Consider the following 26,708-nt stretch of genomic DNA (forward strand, 5'->3'; position numbering starts at 1 on the left):
CATCCTTTTCTTGTTCCTGATCTTAGAGGAAATGGTTTCAGTTTTTCACCATTGAGAACGATGTTTGCTGTGGGTTTGTCATATATGGCCTTTATTATGTTGAGTTAGGTTCCCTCTATGCCCACTTTCTGGAGAGTTTTTATCATAACTGGGTGTTGAATTTTGTCAAAAGCTTTTTCTGCATCTATTGAGATGATCATATGGTTTTTCTCCTTCAGTTTGTTAATATGGTGTATCACATTGATTGATTTGCGTATATTGAAGAATCCTTGCATCCCTGGCATAAATCCCACTTGATCATGGTGTATGATCCTTTTAATGTGGTGTTGGATTCTGTTTGCTAGTATTTTTTGAGGACTTTTACATCTATATTCATCAGTGATATTGGCCTGTAATTTTCTTTTTTTATAGTATCTCTGTCTGGTTTTGGTATCAGGGTGATGGTGGCCTCACAGAATGAGTTTGGGAGTGTTCCTCCCTCTGCTATATTTTGGAAGAATTTGAGAAGGATAGGTGTTAGCTCTTCTCTAAATGTTTGATAGAATTCACCTATGAAGCCATCTGGTCCTGGACTTCTGTTTGTTGGAAGATTTTTAATCACAGTTTCAATTTCATTAACTGAGATTTGTCTGTTCATATTTTCTATTTCATACTGGTTCAGTGTTGGAAGGTTATACCTTTTAAGAATTTGTCCATTTCTTCCAGGTTGTCCATTTTATTGGCATAGAGTTGCTTGTAGTAGTCTCTTAGGATGCTTTGTATTTCTGTGGTGTCTGTTGTAACTTCTCCTTTTTTGGTTCTAATTTTATTGATTTGAGTCCTCTCCCTCTTTTTCTTGATGAGTCTGGCTAATGATTTATGAATTTTGTTTATCTTCTCAAAGAACCAGCTTTTAGTTTTATTGATCTTTGCTATTGTTTTCTTTGTTTCTATTTCATTTACTTCTGCTCTGATCTTTGTGATTTCTTTCCTTCTGCTAACTTTGGGTTTTGTTTGTTCTTCTTTCTCTAGTTCCTTTAGGTGTAAGGTTAGATATTTTATTTGAGATGTTTCTTGTTTCTTGAGATGGGGTTGTATAGCTATAAACGTCCCTCTTAGAACTGCTTTTGCTGCATCCCATAGGTTTTGGATCATCGTGTTTTCATTGTCATTTGTTTGTAGGTAGTTTTTGATTTCCTCTTTGATTTCTTCAGTGATCTCTTGGTTATTTAGTAGCATATTGTTTAGCCTCCATGTGTTTGTTTTTCATACGTTTTTTTCCCTGTAATTCATTTCTAATCTCATAGCGTTGTGATCAGAAAAGATGATTGATATGATTTCTATTTTCTTAAATTTACTGAGGCTTGATTTGTGACCCAAGATGTGATCTATCCTGCAGAATGTTCCATGTGCACTTGAGAAGAAAGTGTAATCTGCTGTTTTTGGATGGAATGTCCTATAAATATCAATTAAATCTATCTGGTCTAGTGTGTCATTTAAAGCTTCTGTTTCCTTATTTATTTTCATTTTGGATGATCTGTCCATTGGTGGAAGTGAGGTGTTAAAGTCCCTCACTATTATTGTGTTACTGTCGATTTCCTCTTTTATAGCTGTTAGCACTTGCCTTAAGTATTGAGGTGCTCCTATGTTGGGTGCATAAATATTTACAATTGTTACATCTTCTTGGATTGATCCCTTGATCATTATGTAATGTCCTTCCTTGTCTCTTGTAACATTCTTTATTTTAAAGTCTATTTTATCTGATATGAGTATTGCTACTCCAACTTTATTTTATTTTCCATTTGCATGGCATATCTTTTTCCATCCCCTCACTTTCAGTCTGTATGTGTCCCTAGGTCTGGAGTGGGTCTCTTGTAGACAGCATATATATGGGTCTTGTTTTTGTATCCATTCAGCAAGCCTGTGTCTTTTGGTTGGAGCATTTAATGCATTCACCTTTAAGGTAATTATCAGTTTGTATGTTCCTATCACCATTTTCTTAATTGTTTTGGGTTTGGTTTTGTAGGTCCTTTTCTTCTCTTGTGTTTCCCACTTAGAGGAGTTCCTTTAGCATTTGTTGTAGAGCTGGTTTGGTGATGCTGAATTCTCTTAGCTTTTGCTTGTCTGTAAAGCTTCTGATTTCTCCATCGAATCTGAATGAGATCCTTGCTGGATTGCTGGATAGAGTAATCTTGGTTGTAGGCTCTTCCCTTTCATCACTTTAAATATATCATGCCACTCCCTTCTAGCCTGTAGAGTTTCTGCTGAGAAATCAGCTGTTAACCTTATGGGAGTTCCCTTGTATGTTATTTTTGTTTTTCCCTTGCTGCTTTGAATAATTCTTCTTTATCTTTAATTTTTGCCAATTTGATTACTATGTGTCTGGTGTGTTTCTCCTTGGGTTTTTCCTGTATGGGACTCTCTGCGCTTCCTGGACTTGGATGGCTATTTCCTTTCCCATGTTAGGGAAGTTTTCGACTATAATCTCTTCAAATATTTCCTCTCGTCCTTTCTCTCTCTCTTGTCCTTCTGGGACTCCTATAATGCAAATGTTGTTGCATTTAATATTGTCCCAGAGGTTTCTTAGGCTGTCTTCCTTTCTTTTCATTCTTTTTTCTTTATTCTGTTCTGCAACAGTGAATTCCACCATTTTGTCTTCCAGGTCACTTATCTGTGCTTCTGCCTCAGTTGTTCTGCTATTGATTCCTTCTAGTGTAGTTTTCATTTCAGTTATTGTATTGTTCATCTCTGTTTGTTTGTTCTTTAATTCTTCTAGGTCTTTGTTAAACATTTCTTGCATCTTCTCAGTCTTTGTCTCCATTCTTTTTCTGAGGTCCTGGATCATCTTCACTATCATTATTCTGAATTCTTTTTCTGGAAGGTTGCCTATCTCCACTTCATTTAGTTGTTTTTCTGGTGTTTTATCTTGTTCCTTCATCTGGTACATAGCTCTCTGCCTTTTCATCTTGTGTATCTTTCTGTGAATGTGGTTTTTGTTCCACAGGCTGCAGGATTGTAGTTCTTCTTGCTTCTGCTGTCTGCCCTCTTGTGAACACTGATCTTTTGCTCTGTAGGATTCATTGGGTAGGACGGACTATATGCCTGTACTCTGAATGGACCCTGGCTTTACTTTTTTGAGTCCTTATATCTACTTGTATAATGTTGCTATTTTGTTCTCTTTTAGTCAGCTGTCATCCTTCCTATCCTCAGTGTGTTTGCTCCTCTAGCCCTTTTTTTTTTTTTTTTGGCTTCATTGGGTCTTCTTTGCTGCACACAGGCTTTCTCTAGTTGCAGTGAGCAGGAGCTACTCTTCGTTGTGGTGCACGGACTTCTCATTGCAGTGGCTTCTCTTGTTTCTGAGTACGGGCTCTAGGTGCGCAGGCTTCATTAGTTGTGCCATGCAGGCTCAGTAGTTGTGGCGCACGGGCTTAGTTGCTCCGCGGCATGTGGGATCTTCCTGGACCAGAGCTCAAACCCGTGTCCCTTGCATTGGCAGACGGATTCTTAACCACTGTGCCACCAGGGTATTCCTGCTCCTCTAGCCCTTTTCATTTCTATTTCTAATCTGCTGTGGTTTGGGAAACAGTATAATCACATTCATTAGAATTGTTTGTGAATGGAGAACAGTCTCTGAGGCAGATCAGAAACCCTCTTCCTTTAACAGAGTATATCAGCTTTATGCATGAAAAATTTTGTATTTTTGAACATGAGTTTTGGTTAGTAGTAATAGTTCCAGTCATCACAAAGGTGTCTTTCAATAAATGAAGTGATTGATGTAAATCAGAGAGAATGGTAGCTAGTTCAAATCTATTGCATTTACATGGTGCTTTTCACGTTTGAAAGTGCTGTTTTACCTTCTAGCTTACTTCATCTTCACTAAACCAGAGTAAGGAGAGATAAGATGGATATTATAAGGAAACTCATGTGCAGAGATTCGAAATGATGTATTTCAAGTCACTTCGTAAATTGTTGACACAATATGGCTAGAACATAGATCACTGTACTCTCAGCCTGAAGATTTTAGAAGGGCAGAAAAAAATAAAGAGAATAGAACTCAAGAAGCAGGAGTTTTACCCTTAACCCATTTTACTGGAGGAAATCTTAAGTGTTTGGGGAGCAAACCTAACTTCATTTTGGGCAAATACGAGTTTCTAGACATGCCTTGAATCACCTGTAAATGAACAGTGCTGACTTTCCTGGCCTCTTGGATATCTTAAAGTTCTGTTTTCTCTGTCAGAGTAAATTCATCATTGGCTGCCATGTGGGGAATTTGTTGAAATGTCAGATGATGGAGAGTGTGTATGAAAATAAGAGCTTCAAAATTAAGTTGCCATATCTGATAAAGAGAAATGAAATATGTCATTGTTTTGGCATTCATTTTTTTCCTTTCATTTATTTTATATTTGTTCAACAAATACTTATTTGGTGACAGGTACTACTCTATGCCCTAAGCATGTAAAGATAACAAAAAATGACACCTCCCTCAAGCTGCTTATGTGCTAGGAAGAAGTGTAATGGCAACATTCTAAAATTAGGTTGTAGGGATTGTTCTACAACTCTGTAAATATACTAATATTAATTAAATTGTACACTGAAAATGGGTCAATTTATGGTATGTAAATTATATTCTCAGTAAAGCTGTTTGGAAGGAGGCAAATTAAAGCATGCATAATTAGTGCCAAGGTAGGGATAAATTCAAGGTACTATGGGAACTCTTAAGAGACACCCAAATTCAAAGAGACAAGAAGGACCTCTAGAAAAAGTGGTATCTAAGCAGAGACGTAAAGAATGAATAAGGGATACCTGGAGAATGAGTGGAGGAAGATAGGACTGAGTGATGGAAACATGACAGAAACAATGTGAGCAAACGGCTGAAGGTAATTGAGAGTGTGCATGGTCTGTATTCTGTAAGAGGTCGAGTGGTTTAGTTTTTCTAGAGCTCAGCTTATGAGGGGGAATGACAAGAAGTGACAGGGAGTGCTGGAGAGATAAACAGGAATTACGCATCATGACTTTCTGTATCATGAAGAGGAATTGGGAATTTATTCTAAAGGTAATATGGAGTTGTTAAAAGTTTCAAGGCATGGAAATGTTGTGAATAAGTTTGTGCTTTGGAAGATCTGTCTTGCTATAGTCAGGACACTTGTTTAGGAGGAGAAAGCCTAGAGATAAGGAGACCAGCAATGCAGCTGATTCTATAAACGTGGTGAGTGGATCTGAACTAAGTAGATGAATTTAGTAATAAGGTGCAATCAGAAGGACTTCATGATAAATTGAGGAGGTAAGGAAGGTGAAGATGTTGAGGGAGATTCTAGTGTTTGAGTGACTACATAGCTCAGTGCTGTTACCAAGAGAATGAATGTTGGGTGTAGATGAAACCTGGAAAAAGGAAAAGGTAGTAAACTGACACTTTAATTTTTTTTTATTTTATAATTTTTTATATGTATGCGTCAGTGCACTTTTTAAAAAAATACTTATTTATTTTGGCAATGCTGGATCTTAGTTGCGGCATGCAGGATCTTTTATTTGCAGCATTCAGACTTCTTAGTTGCGGCATGCGGGCTTCTTAGTTGCGGATTGAACCTGGGCCCCCTGCATTGGGAGTGTGGAGTTTTACCCACTGGACCACCAGGGAAGTCCCAAATTGGCATTTTTTAGTTTAGGTGTTGGGCATTTTAAAGTTTAGCTGTTTGTAGGATATTTAAAGGATAAGTAGGTATAGAGAAAAAGAGAGAAGAGTGTCCGAGCTGGGGCAGAGATTTTGATGGTCACCAGCTCATATGTGATCATTTAAGTCAAGTTATTAAATGAGGTTCCTTAGAAAGAAAAGAGAATATGTAGCACGAAGAGAAGAGACCAAAGATAAAACCATAATGGATATAAAAAAATCACTATGTGGGCAGAGGAAGAGGAGACTTGGCGGGATATTTAGAAGAAATAGCCGGATGGATAAGTGTGAGAAAAATAGGGGTTTATAATGTTGGAGATCTAAAAAAAAGCCATTTAAAGGATGATCAAGTGTTCAGTGTTGCAGAGAATTAAGGACTGATCTTAGAAATGGACTAAAACTTGCTCCTTGGATTTACTGACATAGGTCATTGTTGCCCTTGACAAGAGTGATTTGAATGTAGTAACAGGGGAGAAGACCATATTACAAGGTGCTGAAGAGTGAATGGAAGAGTGAAAGGTAAAAGAATGGAGATAGCTAGTGTAGAAAAATCCTTCAGGAAGCTTGGATCATGAAGGAGAAGGGAGAAACAAAATGTTGTCTGGTATATGAGGATAGAATTTTTGCTTTTAAAATAAAATTGAAGAGACTTTTACATGTCTAAATGCTGCTGGAATGGATTTAAGAGATAAGCAGGGATTGATAATACAGAAGAGAGAAGGGTTAATCCATAGGGGTACAAGTGAGAATGGGATGCAAAGCCTTCCTTTGTCTGTCATAGGTGACACAGTTGTTTGCTTTGATTGAGAGTCAGGAAGAGTGATGGAGTAGGTGGTTTGGGAGGGCAAAGAACGTTTGCAACATTCTCTGTGTTAAATGGGAAAGAGCACTGAGCAAACATAGGAGGCATAGGGGAATTGCCAGGCAGCACTTGAGACAGTGAATTTGTAGTGATGCTAAACCAGAAATGTTTCCAGTAGACAGAGCTGCCCTGATGTAGAAGAAACGGAGGCCACCTGCTGGATTAACTCAGGTTGAGTCTTCAGATGAGCAAAGATAATTTAGAATCTTGATTGAAAATCAAGGTTTAAGTGATGAATCATACAAGCTTAGTTGGATACCTATGGAAGAGAATATAGGAAGAGACTGACAGAAGGGTCCGGGGGCTGGACATTTCAAAGGAGGAAGAACAGGTATGGAGGGAGTCCTTGAGAACTAAAAGGATGGGTGGACCTAGACATAGTGAAGTGTGTTTGCATTGAACGTACTGAGTGAAACAGTTCTGGGGACAGCCGTGACATAGCCAGGAAGGAGTGAAGATAAAAGTCATTGAAGTTAAGGAGATGAACACATTAAGAGGCCAGGTAATTGGATTACCGTCCAAGCTCTTCCCCTTTCTAGCCATATTATCTAAATCAAGGCAGCTAATCCACAAATATGTCTTGTTTGTCTACTCTGTGCCAGCACTGTGGACACTGCAGTGAACAAGATAGTCAGAAACTGTGTCCCCAAGGAATTTACATGCCAGTGAGTCAAAATTTAAACCTTTAAGTAAATGATTAAGTGAGATACTTTAAGTACCACTATGTGTTTCAAAGAAACTAAGATCCGAAAATAATATGGAGAGGTGGTCAGGAAAGGCTTCTCCTATGGAAAGATGATGTTGAACCCAAATATTGAGAAGGTGGCAGTCGTGCCAAGAGCTGGGAGAAGAGTGTGTCAAGCAGAAGAGCAGTAAGTGCAAAAGTTTTACTATAAGGGTGAGCTCAGTATGTTTAAGTGATAAAATGAAGACCAGCATGATTGAACCACAATAAATGGCTGGGAGAGTGTTGGGACTTGATGTCAGAGAGAGGCACATTGGGTCATTTAGGGCTTTAAATGGCCATTCAAGGGATTTAAAATTTTGTTCTAAGTGTGATAGAAAGCTCAGACAGATTCCAATGGGGGGGTGTATGTGAACTAATTTATGCTGCTATGTGAAGGATAAAGTCTAGGGGGGCACGGGTGGAGAGAGATTTTCCAAGGCGAGAGATGATGGTGATTTGTGCCAGGTTGTTAGCAGTGGAGATGATGAGAAATGGTGGGATTCAGGGTGCATTTTGGAGGTATAATTGATGTAACTTGCTAATGGATAGGTTTAGGGGAATGAAGATAAGAGAAGAACAAAGGATGACTCCTAGATTATTGACCTGAGAAATGGATGGACAGTTATATGTGGTGGGGAGCAAAATCCATAGTTCTGTTTTAGCCATGTTAAATTCGAGATGTCTACAGCTTCTTTGTAAAAAACTTTTATTAAAGTATAGTTGATACACAATGTTGTGTTTAATTTCTGCTGGATAGCTAAGTGACTCAGTTATACATACATATGTTGTTTTCCATTTTCTTTTCCATTATGGTTTATCACAGAATATTGAATATAGTTCCCTGTGCTATATAGTAGGACTTTGTTGTTTATCCATCCTATATATAATAGTTTGCATCTGCTAACCCCAAACTCCCAATCCTTCCCTTCCCAACCCCCTCCTCCCCCTTGGCAACCACAAGTGTGTTCTCTATGTCTGTGAGTCTGTTTCTGTTTCATAGATATGTTCATTTGCATCATATTTTAGATTCTGCATATAAGTGATATCATATGGTATTTGTGTTTCTCTTTCTGACTTACTTTGCTTAGTATGGTAATTTCTAGGTCCATCCATGTTGCTGCAAATGGCATGATTTCATTCTTTTTTATGGCTGAGTAGTATTCCATTATATATATATATCACATCTTCTTTATCCATTCATCTGTTGATGGACATATAGGTTGTTTCTATGTCTTGCCTATTGTAAATAGTGCTGCTATGAACATTGCAGTGCATGTGTCTTTTTTAATTAGCATTTTCTCTGAATGTATGCCTAGGAGTGGGATTGCTGTATTATATGGTAATTCTATTTTTAGTTTTTTGAACCTCCATACTGTTTTCCATAGTGGTTGCACCCATTTACATTCCCACCAACAGTGTAAGACGGTTCCCTTTTCTTTACACCCTCTCCAGCATTTATTATTTGCCTACAGCTTCTTCGTGTGAATGTAGAGTAGGTTGTTAGATATTTAAGCCTGGATTACAAGGGAATAGTCAGGGCTGGAATTATAGATTTGGGTGTCTCAGAACATTAGATAGTATTTAAAGTCATGGTACTGGAAGAGATCACATAAGGAGTGAGAGTAGGGAGAGATAAAAAGAGGTCTGATAACAGAGACTTGGAGTACTGCAACATTTAGAAACATGGAAGAGAAGGAAGATTGACCAAAGGAGACTCAGAAAGAGCAGCAAGTGTATCTGGAAGAAAAGGATGAGTGTGTGGTATCCCAGAAGCCCAGGGAAGAAATTGTTTCAAATCAGATGGACTGTTGCTCCTCCCTGGTTGGAAGTAGAGGTACAGGTTGCACAGAAAGTCAAGGAGAGGGGATTTGGGGCTTTCTCCCCTTATATCCTTTGTCTTTTCATTCTCTGTGAACCTGTTGAGCTTACTAGCCAAAGCTGTTAAGGGCAAGCCCCCTCTGTGACCTTCACCTTTGAGGAAGGAGAACAGCATTTCTCAAGAAAGTCTTGTATAGACATGAACAGAAATAATTCAAAGTAGAAAGTAATGTGTCATTAAAGAGCTTCAGATAAATGTCTTGAGGGTTTTTGTATTTTCTTTCTGATGGGAAAGTAGGGAAGTCTTCAATGGTGGAGGTTATGCTCATGTGCACGTACACACACACACACACACACACACACACACACACACACAAGCAGAGTCTTGAACAGATGGACATAGGCAAGAAAGTTATCTCAACCAGAAGGACTAACATAAGCAGGGCACAGAGGAGGAAACTTGTAGCCTCTGTGTGGAGGACCCCAATCATGTAATCTTGCTTGGCTCACAAATAGGTTGGTTGATTGAGTCTGTGCTCCACCCACACCCAGGCCTCACGTAAGACACTCCATGCAATGATTCTTTGCCACAGATGAAAATGTAGATAAAGCCAGAAACTCAGAAGATTAGCTCTGGGTTTCTAGACTCCTCCACTAGCACTGTTCCCTCTCCAATCTTTAATCCATCTCTGAAACTTCCCTGGTCTCCAAAGAGGAAGGATAGCAATGAGACTGTATTGAAGTCCTAAATCCCCAATGGCCCAGCTTAATCGAATGGACATATTTCATTAACCAAATGCCTCTGCCATCTACTCTACTCCAATTAGGAATGCACGAAGAACATATTTCTCAATTATGTTGGAGAAGATGTCTGAGCTCAGAGGCCCTGGCCAGCAGCCTTTCCTCAGGCAGTGCTCAGTGGGGAGACCTGCCTCCAGCTTGTAGTGGCCCTCATGTTTTTTTTATGTCCTCTCTCAACTCCACCACTCACTTTGCATTACTACATTCCCTTTTGGGTTAGAACTCATTGGATCCAACACCTCAAACAAACATGCTCCACCCTGGTTTAAAATTGTCATAGTTATTTCAACCACTAACATTTGTTGAAATCTTTGTTATGGCCAAATGCTGGGCTAAGCATTTTGCGTGGCGTTTTACCTAAACCTTAAAACTTCTCTATTAAGTAAGGAGGATTCCCCATTTTATAGATGAGGAAATTGAGGCTTAGCAATCTTAAATCATTCAGCCAAGGTCCCACAGATGGTAAGTGATGGAGCTGGGATTTGAACATAGGCAGCCTGGCACCAGAGCACATGTTCTGACCCAATGTGAGTTACTAGAAGTACAACACACTGACAATGTGCAGAGTGTGAAGTGGGTGCTATCCTACCTTCAGGGCCTTCACAGTGAGATGTGGAAGAAATAAGGAAATTAATCAGTATATGTGGAGACAAGGAAGTGCTAAGTATAGGTTGGGAATGGAAGAAGTGACCCCCAGGGTTCCGAGTCAAAACATCGGTAGAGTGTACTTGGGTATTTATAATCTATTCCAGAAATGTGGACTGCAAAACAACCCACCACATCTGTTTACCCACCTGTGCCCTCAACTCCCAAACCTTCTTGTTATTTAACTAATCAACTGTGCTAATCCATACGCCTGGCTCACCCCATTAGAGCTGTGGAGGATGTAGGAGAAAAATCCCACAGCACAATTGTGATTTTTCTTGTTCTGCAAATTCAGGCCCTATTTCAGATTCCTGTCTCATGCTGCCCACACGCTTCTCCCTGTCCCTAGGGCCTGATTGCACAGATAAGTTTTTACCAATCATCATCACTATCTCCAAGCCTCCAGTCCTACCACCCTGCCTTCACTGTTGAAAGGTAGCTTGTCCATCTCCTTCACAGGGAAAATAGAGGTCATCAAATGGTGACTTCTCTGGCTATCTGCACTTCTTGTTAACTTCTACCCCTAGCTCATTCCCTGCCATCTCAGTAGAATAATGACAAAATTAACCATTGCCATTTATTTAGCCCATTTTATAAATCAGACACTACAGATTGTCTACATGTATTAGCTTATTCAATCCTCCCAGACACCTAATGTGAGGGGAACTATTTTTAATCCTCATTTTATGGACAAGAAAAGTGAGTCTTAGAACGGTAGGAAGCTGTTCCCCAGGATTATGTTCTTATAGCTCTTGTCTTCTCATGATATATGTTGTCCCTAAGAAACTGCATCATCTTATATGACATCAGTCACTATCTATATATACTCATGGCCAAATCTATATTTCCAGCCTAGAATTCTTCTTGAGCTTCTCTTTATTCAGTTGCCCAATAGATGTCTACTGGCATCTCAGAATTAAACTTGGCCTCCACTCCAATCATAACCCATTACCAGAATTGCTTGTTTTACTACATTTCCTGTGTCCATGCATAATACAACTATTAGAGGTTATAGTGAGACTAAGATAATAATATGATGATGCTTGTTTATGTGGGAGAAGGAGAAACCTGTCTTCAGTCAGCCACTAGTCCCCACAAGATCCTCAGAGGAGACTTAACGCAAAACAACGGGAATAATCTGATTATTAGCTATGGTTTTGGACCCCACGCCTGATATAGAACTGAAAGTGAATCAAGTTTGCCTTATGGAGGATTCATGTCTCCATTTGATGAATCTGAGTGGCCTTGAAACAAGGTAGGTTGAAAGAGCTATTCTATTTATACCCCAGTGCCCAAGCTGAATCCCTCATCTCATACGACAAGCTATATACAGGTGTGTAGAAATTTGAACTCACTTGCCCTAAGCTTTTACAAACTAGGTCCTGGATGCTCTAGAGACAGAGACTGAAAAAAAAAAAACCATGGCTGGACTTTCTCGTAGAAGAGCAGTCTCCAGTAGACGTGTCTTTCTCCAGGCTCTTGGGAAAAAGAGGTTTAGCCAGACTCTAGCTGTATGGAATGAGATTGAAAGGGAAAGAGCCCACTGGTCTAAATTGCAGCATCATATCTTTTTGAAAGCTTGCTCCCTGAGACTGGAGCACCATAGAGTGTCCTGGAATTGAGCAGATCAGTGTTCCTCCTTTCTGTGGATGGAATATCCTATCCTTGATCTCAACCCTAGAGAGGAGTAATGAGGGAGCTGATGTAAGGAATAGCAAGAAACTTTGAATTCCTTCTTTTCAAAGTCCTCCCTTTATTAGCTGTGTGACCTGTTTTTTTCAGCCTCCCTGAGCCTCAGTTTCTTTGTCTGTAACATGGGGATAACAACTCTACCTGGCACATAATAAGCCATCAGTAAATGTGATGTATGATGTGGGGGTAATGAGAAGGTTGAGGCACTGGTAGCAAGAGTGGAAGCTGCAGTCATGGTCGCGGTGTTGGTAGAGGAGACCGAAGGGGCTGAAGTGGTGACAGTGGTGGTTTTTGTGGTGGTCAGTGATCATCTCCTGGTTAGTCAGAATAGAGAACTGTCTGACTTTTCATCCTCCTTGTCACTTACCACATTTAATCCATCAACATCTATAGATTTTTATTTCATTAATTCATGTCAGGTCTTATAACGATGATCCTAGTTAGAACCCATGGTATCATTTCTTTTAGCCCAAGAAGTGACTTGACTTTTTCAGGACCACACAGTGAAGATCTAGTGCTGGTCTAGGTCCTCTTATTCCATGTTCTTTCCAATCTACTGGAGACAGTAGAGTAGAGTAGCTAAAAGTCAGGATGATTAGGTTCAATTGTGGCTTCCTTCCCCCACTAACTCTATTATCTGGGCAAATTACTTACCCTCTTTTACCTACCAGCAAAGTACACAGTAACAGTAGTACCCACCACATAGGGTTGTTGGGAGGATTTAATGTGGTAATGGATTTAAAGTATGTATCAATTGCCTAGGGTTGTTTTAACAAAGGACCACAAACTGAGTAGCTTGAAACAAGGGAAATTTATTGTCTCACAATTCCGGAGGCTAGAAGTCCAAAATCAAAGTGTCGGCAGAGCCATGGCTCTTTCTGATGGCTCTAGGGGAGAATCCTTTCTTGCCTCTTCTAACTCCCAGTGTTGCCAGCGATCTTTGATGTCCCTTGGCTTGTTGACGCATTACTCTAGTCACAAAGCTGTCTTCTCCCTGGGTGTCTTTACATCATCTTCCCTCCATGTGTGTGTCTGTCTCTGTGTCTGAATTCCCCCTTTTATAAGGACACCAGTGATACTGGATTATGGATCATTCTAACTACTCATTTTTAACTGGATTATCTCTGTGAAGACCCTATTTCCAAATAAGCTCACGTTCTGAGGTACTGAGAGTTAGGGCTTCAGTATATCTTTTTTGATGGGTGCATAATTCAACCAATAACAAAGAACTTTGCTCAGTCTTGGGTACAGAGTAAACGCTCACTAAATATTTTCCTTCTTCCTTCTTCCTCAACTCCTTAGCCTCTGCCGTCAAAGGAGAGCTCGGTGCTGAGGAAGAAGACTGATAGCTTTGCCTCGGCGATAGCTCATATTACACGTATACACATTCAGCCCTGGAGGCAGGTGGCCTCTGTGTCCTCAGAGAACATCATCAATATTGTGACACTCTGACATGTGTCAGCCACAGGGTTCTCCAGGGCTGCTTCTCTGGGGATTCTTGTGAAGCTGGAAAATTAGCCTCCAATCCTGGGCAGTCTGAATGATGGCCTGCCCAGAGGCGGAAGGGGGAGAGGGTCAGAGTGGCAGAGACCTCAGCTTCTACCCCACCCACTTCCCTCATCTTAGAGGTGAAGAGACTGAAGCCCAGAGAGGGAGAGCCACTTCCCTCAGCTCACGCAGTAGATGTGGGGGGCAGGGCACAACCAGAGCCCTGGTCTCCTAATTTCCACGTGATGCCCTTTCAACCATATCCCTATCCCACTGTCCGCATTGTTGTTGTTGTTTTGCTGTTTACTTTGTACAAAGACGCTCTCTTTGAATTTCTCCACCTGTATAATGGAAGAGTTGCTCTAGGCCAGCACTGTCTGATAGAAATACACCATACGCCTCATAGATAATTGTACATTTCCTAATGGCTACATTAAAAAAAGTAAAAATCAACAAGTGAAAATAATTTTTAATAATTTGTGTCACCCGTATATCCAAAATATGGCTTCAACATGCAATCACTGTAGGAATGTTAATGAGATATTTTACAGTTTTCTTACTGAATCTTTGAGACCTCGTGTCTTAATTTCAACTCACCACATGTCAAGTACTCATCAGCCACGAGTAGTCAGTGACTACAGTATTGGACAGTAGAGCTCTAGGGCAGTGGTTTCCAGTGTTGGGCTGCCTGCCTGCCCGTGGTGAAACTGTTGGTATAAATTTATCATTTCTTCTTTCTGAGGAAAGACTACCCTTAATTCAAGTTTATCTCCTTTCTCTCCTAAAATTTTTGGTCAGAATGCACCTCCCTTTAAATTAAGTGGTAGTGACACATAGGTGGAACATGTTTGGTTTTGTTTTTAAAATGTCCTTATTTAACAAAATAAATTACTGGGAACACTAGATCAGACCCTCACTAAGAGAAAGCATATATGTATATGTGAGTGTGTGTGTATATATGTGTATATATACGTGTATATCTATATGTATATCTATAAAACACTGGTCTGTGAATTTATCATCATGTCTTCTAAGAGTCTTTCCTAATCTGATCTTCTGTAATTATCATTCAAAGTCAAACAGAAGTAAAGTGTCTCTGTGTCTTAGGGATCGGGAAATGATAGCAAAAAGGACCAACAAAGATCCACTTGTCTCTGGCTTTGTGGATTGTGGAGCATTTGGGCTTTGCATCGCCGAGTTGGTTGTGAATGAAGGCTCTTAATAGGTCAAGCCATTGCACTGAATACTTTGTTTTCTCTGGCTTTAGGAAAGATAACGAAGAGGCACTTAGAAATTTCTTCTTCTGTATTCCTCAAGCACATGAGTTCTAGTGCCTTCTGAATCACTCTCCATGGAGTGCATTTGAGGTGGGCTCAGGCCCTGTTTCCTCCAGATGTTTCCACATGGCGTGGGCAACCTGATGGGAAGACATAGTCAAGAGTAGGGCCAATTTTTTTTTCACTGTTACCTACTGAGCCTTGCAAACTCTGTGCTCTGCCTGTCAATCACCCCTCCTTACACCTCCACGCTTCTCCATCCATAGAGATGATCTGTTTTCAGTTTCTCAGGTTTTCCACGCTTCTTCATGCTTCAGGGTCCTTGGATGTGTTTCTCCCTCTGCCTAGAAAGCTCTTTCCTTCCATCTTACCTTTCAGGGCTCAGCTTAAACATTACTTCCTCAAGGAAGCCATCCTTGATCCTCCAGACTTAGGTCCCCTGTTATAGGCTCTCTTCACTCCTGCGCTTCACAGCATCTAGTCGAATTATATTTCATTACTTGTTTGTGTGATTGTCTGGTTGATGTCTGCCTATTCCACTAGACTGTAAGCTCCAAGAGGGCAGGCACTCACTTGTTCAAAGCCATTTGCCTGTCACCTAACACCATACTTGATTCAATAGACACTCAGTCAGTGTTGGTTGAATGTTCTGCCTGCCTACAGTACTTCATTCTGGAGTAGTTTCTTCACGTACTGAGAAGAGGACAAGTCAAGCCCATTTGACCCTTTTTCCCACTGGACCAATACAGGGTTCTGTGGCATGTGATCCCTTGGTATATGGAAGATCCAGAAGATTCTGTATACTTCCCTCTAGGCATACCTAGCAAAGACACTGAGTTTGCCATCAGCATTGCATTGAGAATCACGAGGTGTGTCCTGGTCACACCCCAGCTCCTCATTGGCTAAGAGATCTTGGGAAAGCCACTGAAATGTTAACTCAATGTACTTATCAGTCTCAGGTGATCCTTCCAGCTGGTGGCTTCAGCCTGAAATTGGTTTGTCAAAATCTGTCAGATGGTAGAGGGCCGGATCCGTGATCTCTGGAGGCTCGTTCAGACTTCGGGCAATGGGGAGATCTTGTCAGAAACTGTGTTGCTTGTGACTCTGGGTTCTGAGAAACAGAAACTCGTCAGAGGAATAAAGGTTACCTATTTTTCGTCCAAGGTCACCAGTGAGTCACTGACTGTGCCTAGAATAGAAATTGGCACAGGAGCAGGGTTCCGACCGTTTTTGAACATCACCCAGATATTTGTTAGACGATGAATACTTTTTCTCTGTTTTAATGAATATGGACTATGAGTACTGAGGAAACAGGCCCAAACAGTTAGGGAAGAGGAGTCCAAACAAATTGAGACCCTGCCCTAGGAACACATGCCTGGGTCGCTTGTCCCTCGGCCTGGGGGATCACGCTGGAATGGAGAGAGCCCTGGACTGGGAGCCAGGAAGCCTGGGCTTTAGTTGTAGCACTAATGCCAACTATATGGGAGGTGTAAGCTTTCTGGATGCCGATCCCCTCTTCTGGAAAATGGAAAGAGCCAACTTTGACCACCTCAGTGGAATGTGGTAAAGCTCCCATAAATATTGATTTAAAAGTATTTCATAAACATAAAGCCCTTTACAAACAGAAGAAGTCCCGTTATTGATTTTGTTGCCAGTGAGGATATCCAGGCATAGATGCAGTCAGTGTACGGTGAGAGCCCTCTGGGCTCAGTCGTTCACTGTGAAGAGTGGGTCATTCACATCTCTGGGACTCAACTTTCCTATCCGTGAAGTGGGACAAGCAACTCTTTCTCTGCCAGCTCACTGAGTTGCTATGAAGATGAAATAAGAACACTTACTATGTGTAAGGCCCCATTCTAAGCACTCATACTAACTCACCTAATCCTCATCCTAACCCAGTAGTACCCAAGGGCACTAGTATTTTCCCCAGTTCTGGAGAGGAGGAAACCAAAGCCTAGAGAAGTCAGGTAACTTGCCCAAGGATACAGAGCTAGTGACGGTGGGTGGTTTGGCTCCAGAACCAATTCCCTTAGCCATCGAGCACAATATATATAAAGTACAGTAGAAGCAAGAAAGAAGGCTATAGTTGGTTGTAACCTAGGGAGACCAAGGGAAGCTTTCTGGAGGAAATTACAGAAACTGGAAGGGCATTCCAGGGAGATTGGAAGAGCTAGTGCCTGGGAAACCATGAGGCCCTCCACGATTGGGCCCCTGCCAACATTTATGACCTCCTCTCCTTTACTTCTGCCTTGTTTACCCTGTTGTAGCCACACTGTCCTTCCTGCCAGTCCCCAGACGTACCACGCCGCTCTTGCTTCAGGTCTTTTGTGTTAGTGCTTCCCTCTCTTAGGACTCTCTTCCTCAGTTCTCTGCATGGCCGCTTCCCTGACTCAGATGCCACCTCCTTAGAGAGGCCTCCTCTGACACCCACGTCAGTGACAATTGTCTCCCCTCCCTCAGCTGGTAACTCACTCTTTTACTTCTCTTATTTTTTCTCTTTGTACGTGGCACTACCTGAAAGAATATATTTATTAGTTCACTTTATTTTAGGCTGCCTTTCCTGACTCGATTATAATATCCACAGGGCTGGGATCTTGTCTGTCTTGTTCACTGCTATGTCTTCAGCTCTTAGAGTAGTGTCTGGTACATGGGGCTCACCAGGGAGTATTTGTAGAGTGAGTAAGGGTAGGGTGGGAAATAGGGTGTGTTGGGATAAGGTTGTTCCTGTGGGTAGGGGCCTTGTAATGAAAATCTTGAAATGACCATAGGCCATTCTTATAACCCTTTTTCTAACAGGGGTTCTTTTTTTTCTAATTTTTATTTTATACTAGAATATAGTTGAATAACAATGTTGTGTTAGTTTCAGGTGTACAGCAAAGTGATTCGGTTATACATATGTGTGTGTGTGTATATATATATGTGTGTGTATATATATATATATATATATTCTTTTTCAAATTCTTTTTGCATTTAGGTTATTACAGAACACTGAGCAGAGTTCCCTGTGCTATACAGTAGGTCCTTGTTGGTTATCTATTCTAAATATAACAGTGTGTACATGTCAATCCCAAACTCCCAGTCTATCCCTCCCCCACCACCCTGCCCTTCCCCCCAGTAACCCTAAGTTCATTCTCTAAGTCTGTGAGTCTGTTTCTAATAGGATTCTAAGGCAGTGTTGCCCCTGCCCCCAGGGGACATTTGGAATTGGTGTGGTCATATGGTTGGTCCCAGTTGGGGGGGAGCACTGCTGACATTTAGTAGACAGGGATGCCATTTCTCCTATATTATACAGAACAGTCCTGCCCTACACACCAAAAAAGGTCTCACCCAAAGTAACAATAGCACACCCAAGTCCCCTTAAGAGACACAATGAGTATTTAATGAAAATGATCTTCAGGAGACTGGATAACAGCCCTACTCTAGCCTCAGCCTTTTAGCAAAAAGAAGAGCTTGACATGGAGTTTGGGTTTATTCATCTGTAAAGTATAGGTCTTTGCTTTGCCCCTGGGTTACCTGTGCTAATAGAGATTTCTCCTCTATGCTTCATGAACTGCAGGATGCTTTGATTTTAGTTAGTTAGGGTCTCATATTAGGCATCTCTTCACATGTATGAAACTTATTATTATACTATTTGCATGAAAAACATCACAGGCATGATTTCATTTGAATCTGACAATTCCCCCTGTAAAGATAAAGGAAAAAAACATGTATCTAGAGGTCTGTCTTCTTTCTTTTTCCCTCCCTCCCTCCCTCCCCCTTCCTTCCTTCCTTCTTTCCTTCCTTCCTTCCTTCCTTCCTTCGTTCCTCCCTCCCTCCCTCCCTCCGCCCCTCCCTCCCTCCCTCCCTTCCATTTATCCATCCGTCCATCCATTCTAAACTTACCTATGAATTCTAGGGTAGGGACAGAATCTCTGTATTCCTGGGCCGCAACACAATTCTGTCTATAGGAGGTCCTCAGTGTGCTTATTTGATAAATGAATGAATGAATGAGCAAAAGAGTGAGCCAACAAATGAGTCTCTTCTGGTATCAGTTGCTCATGGTGAAAAAGAGCAAATAGGACCAACTCCCTCAAGCCAGATGCTGTGTACCAGTCCTGTAACGGCCCTGCCCCTACCTCAGACAAGAACAAGTATGCTTCTCCATGACCTGCCTTGTCCCAGGGTGGGCAGAAGTCAATTCTGCCGAGGGTTAAAGCTGGATTAATGGCCCGTGAATGGTTGCTTTCTCTCCTGGCTGAGCACAGTAAATATCGATGGTAATATAATGTTCTCTCTCGATGGGGGGAGAGTGAGGGAAACAAGAGAGGAGGAATTGACCTTTCAGCTCTGAAAGAAAAGAAGATTGGAGAGACAATGTCCCATCAAAATACACACGCACACATGCTTACACTCACATGCATAGACATGCTCATGCAGTTGGTAACATTTCTGGGATAATCTTCTCCTGATCAGATATTTTTCACCTTTTCTGGGTTATGGAAATCCTTAGAAGAATCTAATTAAAAACTCTGGACCTTTTCCCGGGAAAACACATATATACACATTCACATTAAGTTTGTCACATGATGTCATGGAACTCAGAAACCCACTGCAAAGTGTCCCTGCTTGTAGTAAGGAAGAGATACAGTCATTTATATTTTGAATTTAATTTGCAGATGTATCTTGCTTGGCTTAAAGGCAATTTAAAATTTTATTAAGTTAGTTTCTCAAAAACAAAATCAGAAGTTTCCACATAAAAATCCGGGGATCTGGCTTCTTTTAAAAAATTGAAATGTTTGGCACTCTTGGGCTCACATGGCAGCCATCATCTGGGTTGAGCTGTGCTTTTTTTTTTTTTTTAACATGGAAAAGGCTCCTCAGTTGTCGACACTGCACCCCCCCCCCCATTTTTAGGCCTTTGAATTTTGTCTCTTACCCTCAGAGGGGTTAAGATCAAGAACCCCTGCCCCTCAAAGTTTCTTAGTTTGGGTTCTAGGAAGAGAGATCTCAAGGAAACCATGAGGTCTAGTATCCTTGGAGCCTGTCCTCAAAGCAAATGCCACATGCATCCCAGTACATAAAACTAATAAAGGAGAAGGTTCTCTGTTTAAATGGGGCCCATGGGCCTAATATCCCTGCCAGTTAGTTTGGACTGCCCTAGCCTTGCTTCAGTGGCCATCACGGCACCCCTAGGGACTCTACATGGCAAATTTGAAAACTTCTTTGTATCCATCAGAACGCTTCAGTGGCATGTGACAGAAACCCAGCTTGAGCTCGCTTTAGCTGAAAGGACAGTTTGTGGGTTTAGGTAACTCTGGGTATATGTCCTCAGACAGGGCTGGATCCAGGAGCCCAGATGTTGTCATCAGGGATCTCCATCACTCTTTGCTTTTCTCTGAGTTGGTTTTATTCTCAGGAAGCCTCTTCCCACGTGGGAGACAGATGCCCACCAGGAAGACTGTATCATCTCTATAGCCAGTAATCCTGTTAGGAGAAAGCTTCTCCTTCCTAATAGTTCCAGCAGAGCCAGGGATATGGTTTCCTTGGACCATTTTGGGTCAGTGCTCATCCCTGAGTCAATCACCATGGCCAGGAAAATGGAACCAGCCTTGGCCAGGCCTTGATCATTTGTTCCAGGGATCATGGAGCTCCAGGGAATAAGGTCAGTGCCACATGACCCTCCTGGATGAGGACTAGGTAGGGCTGGCTCCCCAGAGGAATACTGGGGAGTCATTACCGAAAAGGGAGGCATAGACACTAGAGAGGCATAAGTAACAAAGGACTGCTTTACATTAATTTAACCCAACTTTTCTTTTCACTCATGAGGATGTGGAGACTCTATGAGGGGAAGGAACTTGCCTAAGGCCACAGTCCTGGGACATGGCAAAGCTGAAGCGTAAACCCGGAACTTTTGCCTCTAATCCTGTGCTCCTTTTGTTTTAGGCTCTGATCCTTCTTTATCATCTATTTTTCTGTGATCCTGGCAGATAGGTTGTGAGGGAACAGTAATCATACATGACAATAAATCAATCCTTGAATCGTCACATTTCAGTGGTAAAAGGGGCCTAAGTGGGCTTATCATTTAAATGAGAAAATAGGCCAGGAGAGACTAACTGACTTGTACAAGGTCAACTGACAATTTATATAAGACTATCAAAGTGCCCTCACATCTCTTATTTCATTTGACAGTAAGAACAATCCTGTGACACATGAAACTTGGGTGGTTTTTCCAAGTGTTTTCTCATCAGTGAGATCACTTTGTTCCCACAACAGCTCTATAAAATGGGAGAGGATAAGAATTGTTTAACCAGGTTTATGAATACAGGCACAGGGTCAGAGAGGTTAAGATACTTGCCTAAGGACCCACAGCGTGTAAGGCACAGAACCAGTTCTAGAATTCATCTTTCTGGCCCTGGATAGTTTTTTGGTGTCACACTTGAATCAAATAGTGAATTTAAACTGATGGACCTTCTACCTAAGTAAAAATCTAAAGCAATGTGACAGACTGATAACCATTAAGGTTTTCAACTCTTACCATTGTTAAGTTACGTATTATATTTGTCTTATACCACAGTTAAACACAGGGACAATAGAGCTTTAATTCACAAAAATAAAATTTAAGTAACTGGATTTTGGGAAAACAATATAAACAGGGAAGATGAAACTAAAGTTAGAGAATTTTAGTTCTGGAAAGGATTGTAAAATAAAAGAACGAATAGCTCTCTTCCTTTTGGGTAGGGGAACTGAGGTTCAGAAAGTTGACATAATTTGCGTCAGATCCCATTTCTGGCCTATGGTAGAGACTGGGCAAGAATATAGGTCTTCCAACTTCCTGTCACCCTAAGGCCTTTCATCATGGTGACTGAGATGACCTTCTAAGTAATTCTGTAGTACTTTTGAGAGTGTGAGGCACAGCAGCCATGGGTGGTACTCAAAGTGAACTTTGGTGTCTTCGAGACATGAAATTAAGTAACATTGATTCAAACTCTGAGAAGGTAATTCTCTTTAATTCCCTTAAAACTCTTCTGATTGCATTCAAGGGAAAGTCTCTGTTGGATTCGAATCTGACGTTACCGCCTGTCTAGCACTTGCCAATTTCCCTTATTTAGGAGAGTGTGCAGGCCTCAGGCTCATAGCATGTGAGCAAGGCAAGAGTGCTTTGTGGTAGGCAAGAGTGCCTGGGCAGAATTTATTAACACTGTTTTGTTTTCATTATGTGTATCTGCACACATGACAAATCATATTCATTTTCAATTCACCTAATGATCTAACACTTCTTTAAAAATAAGTTCTTTTCAAAATTTATTTAAATAAACATGGGTTGATTAAAAAATCTTATGCACATCATAGTGCAGATGATGGTAGTAGTACACAGATATGACAAAAATCAAGGCGACAACGATTAGATGAAGTTGGAGAAATACTGCCGCAGGAACTGGGTCCAAGGCCATTGTGTGGGGCATGTTGAAAAGACCTCAGAGAAATGCAGATTCGACAACTAGTCCTGCCACCAAAGTTAGCTGTGTAACCTTGGGCTAGATACTCCATATCTCTGAGTCTCAGAGAGATAGAAATAATTAATAATACTTCGTTTGTGAGGCCGTTGTGATGATTGAGAAATATCTATAACAAGGACCAGGCGCCGTCCCCAGCACTCGGCAGGTACTGAGGAAATGGTAGCTCTGAGGAGAGCTGAGCTTTTGATGCTTACAAATGAGAGAAGAGGAAAATGAAAGGACAGGGAGAGCAATGAAGCATCAAGTGCAGCTTGACATTAACCTCTCTTCACCTTGCTTCTCCTGAAATGGCCAGGTAAGGTCACAGCCGGTTAAGTACGTCTTTGCTCCAGGAGGTCTGTTTGTCACTTTCCAAAAACAGTAAACTATCGTTCTTGAGGCTACTTTATTATTGCTCAGAGACTGACTACAAGTTTGCTTGATGGCAAAGCAGCCTTCAGGGCACCCTGGGAGGTGGATTCATTTGTTATTCCTGCGTAGGAGGCCTTAGCTTCTGGGTTGTTAAAGAACAAACAAAAATATCCCTTAAAAAATAGGCTATGGTTTGGTGAAGCTTGAAATGTAATCCTTTGGTTTAGCCCTAAGAGAAAATCTTCATTAAGCTTTTCGAGGTTTGCCCTGATGGGCTGTGGTTTGTTCTGTGCGCTGTCGTTTGCTTGTTTGATTTCTTAAAATATTGTGTTAAAATATTATTTATCTTGATTACTGAGTTTTGGGCTCCTCCTTAAATGTTGCACCTGAGGCACATACCGTACCTCACACTAGTCCTAGCCCTGTTCCCTGGTCCACAGGGACCAACGGCACCCCTGCCGTAAGGAAGAGAGGCTATAATTGCACGGCCAGGTCCCTGGTAGGCCTACAGGTCAATATTAGCGAAAGGGATTTTTTTTTTTTTGCTCAACATAAGCTGGACAACAATGAAATACTAGTTTGCTTTATGAAATGATGCTTGCCCTGCCATGGTAAAAGTAAAACCCAGATTACATGACTTCATGCAAGAAGGCTAAGAGGGGTGAGTGTTTATGCACTCAGTGGGAGGTTTGGATGGAAAACCTTCGCTTATAATTGCCTGAATTGAATCCATTCTTTCATTCAGCAAATATCATTTGGAGTGTCAGCGCTATGCTAGACACTGAATGTGAATGCAAATGTCAAGAGATCATGTGGCCATCCTCAGGAGTTCCCATTTCTTAGCTGTGAATGTGGCAGGGATAGACAAAAAACGCCAACAAAGTAGTTAGCATTCACTGAATGTCCAAGGCACTGGGGCTGGGTGCTCTACGCGTATTATTTTGTATTTTTATGTAAATAAAAGGTACATATAGTGAAATCCCCAAGTCTTATGTGTACAATTTGATAAGTTTTTATCTGTCTAGCTAGCTAGCTAGCTAGCTAGCTATCGAATCTCCAGTTAACCATGATCCCAATCAAGATACAGAGAGAGGACATTTGCATCACCCCAGTAAGTTCCTGTGTGCCCCACGCTAGTCGATCTCCGTTCCCCTCAGAGGAAATCTCTGCTTTGCTCTCTAATATCATATGTTCGTTTTGCCTATTCAAAGACTAAACATATGTGAAATTGTACAGTGTGTTAGAATTTGAGACTGCCTTCCTTAAATCAGCATGTTTTTGAGATTCATCCATATTATTGTAGGTTTTACTAGCTTGTTTCTTATTTCCAAGTAGTATATTCTATTGTATGAATGTAACCGTATTTTTTTAAAACTATTCACCTGTTGATAGTTGTTACCAGTTTGGGGGTGTTACAAATAAAGTTGAACATTTTTTTGTGTAAGTCTTTTGATTGATATGGGTTTTCTTTTCTGCTGGGTCATGAGGTAGGGATATATTTAACTTTTTAAGAAATTGCCAACTAGTTTTCCAAAGTGGTTGAACCATTTTATATTCCTACCCAGCAATACATGAGAGTTCTGGTTGGTCCACATCTTTGCCAATATTTGGTGTTGTTGATATTTTTAATTTTAGCCATTCTAGTAGGTATGCAGTGATAGTATATAAGTGTGTTTTTCCTTTTTTTAAAAAAATTATGTTTTAACTTTACATATAGTAAAATTGACTTTTTATTGGTGTATAACTCTGAGTTTTTTTTATATATATAAATTTATTTATTTATTTATTTTTGGCTGCGTTGGGTCTTCGTTTCTGTGCGTGGGCTTTCTCCAGTTGCGGCGAACGGGGACCACTCTTCATCGCAGTGCGCGGGCCTCTCACTGTTGCGGCCTCTTCCGTTGCGGAGCACAGGCTCCAGACGCGCAAGCTCAGTAGTTGTGGCTCACGGGCCTAGCCGCTCCGCGGCATGTGGGATCTTCCCGGACCGGGGCACGAACCCGTGTCCTCTGCACTGGCAGGCGGATTCTTAATCACTGCGCCACCAGGGAAACCCCTAACTCTGTGAGTTTTAACTGTGTGTAGATTTGTGTAACTACCCCACTATCAGGATATCAAATAGTTCCATCACCTGAAAAAATTTCCTTGTGCTGCCCTATTACAGCCAAACCTTCTTCTTACTCCAGCCCTGGCAATCACTGATGTATTCTCTCTCCTTATAGTTTTGCCTTTTCCAGAACGTCGTATAAATGGAGTAACATATTTAATTTCTGAGACCAGTTTTCTCACTTAGCAAAATACCTTTGAGAGTCATCCATATTGTTGCATCTATCAGGAGTTTTTCTTATTATGAATGAAGAGCTGCTGTAAAGATTTTTGTAGAGGTTTTGTGTCTACATAAATTTTCATTTCTCTGGGGTAAATATCTAAGTGAATTGCTGGAGTCATATAGTAAGTATATGTGTATGATAAGTGTGTGCTTAGCTTTATAAAAAACTGCCAAATTCTGCTGCGAAATGGTTGTACCATTTTGCACTCCTACCAGAAACCTTTGAGAATTATAGTTGTTCTCTGTTGTGGGTACTCTTTTTCTTTTTTCCTTTTTATTGGGGGGGGGGTAGGAATGTCATGCTAATAGATGTGTAGTAGAATTGTATTGTAGTTTTAATTTGCATTTTTTCTAATGGCTAATGATGTTGAGTCTCTTTTCATGTGCTTAGTTGCCATCCATATGTCTTTGTCAAAACACCTATTTAAATCATTTGTCCAATTAAAAAAAAATGGCTCATTCACTTTTATTGAGGTTTGAAGGCTCTTTATGTATTCTGGATACAAGTCCTCTGTCAGATATGTGTTTTGCAAATATTTCCTCTAGACTGTGGCTTGTCTTTTCATTCTCTTAACAGTGTCCTTTGCAGGGCAGAAGTTTTGAATTTTAATGAAATCTAATTTATATTTTTTTTCTTGTATAAACCATGCTTTTCATGTTGTATCTAAGAAATCTTTTCCTAGCTCAAGTTGCAAAGAATTTTTTTCTATATTATAGTTTAAAATTTTAATCCATGATTCATCAATTATCTTTTAAATAAATTAGAAGATAAACATCTAGGTTTCATTTTTTATCCAGGTATTTACCTTTTTGGGGATTCTGTATTTCTAGAAATCTAAGGTTTCATTCAGTATTATCTATCTTCACCCTGAAAAACTTCCTTTGCCACTTCTATGCACAGATCTACTAACAGTTAATTCCCCAAACATTTATTTATCTGAAATTAAAAAAAATTATCTTTAGTTTTAAAGGATATTTTCACTGGATATGGATTTATAGATTGACAATTTTACTTTCCTCAGAACTTTAAAGATGTCATTCCATTGGCTTCTGGTGTATCTAACCTCTGATGAAAAATTAGCCATCATGATATTTTTATCTCCTTTATGTAATGTGCCTTTTGTGTCTGGTTACTTTCAAGATTTTTCTTTTTATCTTTCACTTTTATCAGTTTGATTCTGACATGTGGTTTTCTTTATATTGATCCTGCTTGGGACTTGTAGTAATTTTTTTGATCTCTGGTTTGATCTTTTTTCATAGTATTTGAGAAGTTTTCAGCCAGTATCTCTTCAAATATGCTTTCTTCATTTTTCTTTTATCTCCTTATGAGTCTCTAATTATACATGTTAGGCTGCTAGATGTTTTCCCACAGGTCATTGAGACTCTGTTCTTATTTTTCCCAGTCATTTTCTCTCTGTTCTTAAAGTTGGATAATTTCTATTGATCTCCTTTCAACTTCACTAACCCCTTTGCCTTTGGTTTCCATTCTGCTGTTAATTCCATTAAATGAATATTTCATATCTAATATTGTCAGTGCTAGAATTATCACTTGGTTCTTTTTTGTAATTTAAATTTTTC

This window comes from Lagenorhynchus albirostris, chromosome 3 (genome assembly GCF_949774975.1).
Source record: "Lagenorhynchus albirostris chromosome 3, mLagAlb1.1, whole genome shotgun sequence".
Classification (NCBI taxonomy): Eukaryota; Metazoa; Chordata; class Mammalia; order Artiodactyla; family Delphinidae; genus Lagenorhynchus; species Lagenorhynchus albirostris.